This window comes from Pelodiscus sinensis, chromosome 31, assembly GCF_049634645.1.
Source record: "Pelodiscus sinensis isolate JC-2024 chromosome 31, ASM4963464v1, whole genome shotgun sequence".
Lineage (NCBI taxonomy): Eukaryota > Metazoa > Chordata > Testudines > Trionychidae > Pelodiscus > Pelodiscus sinensis.
The window spans coordinates 13033588-13034068 of NC_134741.1; positions in this window are offsets into that span (position 1 = coordinate 13033588).

Below are 481 nucleotides of genomic sequence, written 5' to 3' on the forward strand. Positions count from 1 at the left end.
TGCAGTGTTGTGGTTCAGGCTTTTAGCAGAGATGGAATAAACGGCTATTTTAAATCTCTCTGGAGCACATCCTTTGTTAGGGTGGATCACCAGTCCTTTTGGGATCAGGTTATAGCAAAGATGTATCTGACCTTATGAGCTGGAATGAAAAAAAAAATGGAGAGACCCCCAGGACCCTCTTTACACTCTTGCCCATGTAGAGGAAATTCTATTGTTCTTCCGGTGTGAAATTACCTCTTAAAATGGTGTTTGTTGCATGAACAAGTCACCTGTTCCATGTATGACTCAGGCACTGTCTACAGCAGTGTTTCTTAAACTTTTTAAGCCTGAGGAATGCCAAATAATTTTTTAATGTAAAACACTAAGGGTATGTCTGCATTGCAGGCTTTTTGTGCAAGAACAGTTGTTCTTGCGCAAAAACATGCTGGGTGTCTACACTGCACATGCATTCTTGCGCAAGTAAATTTACAGTACAGCATCA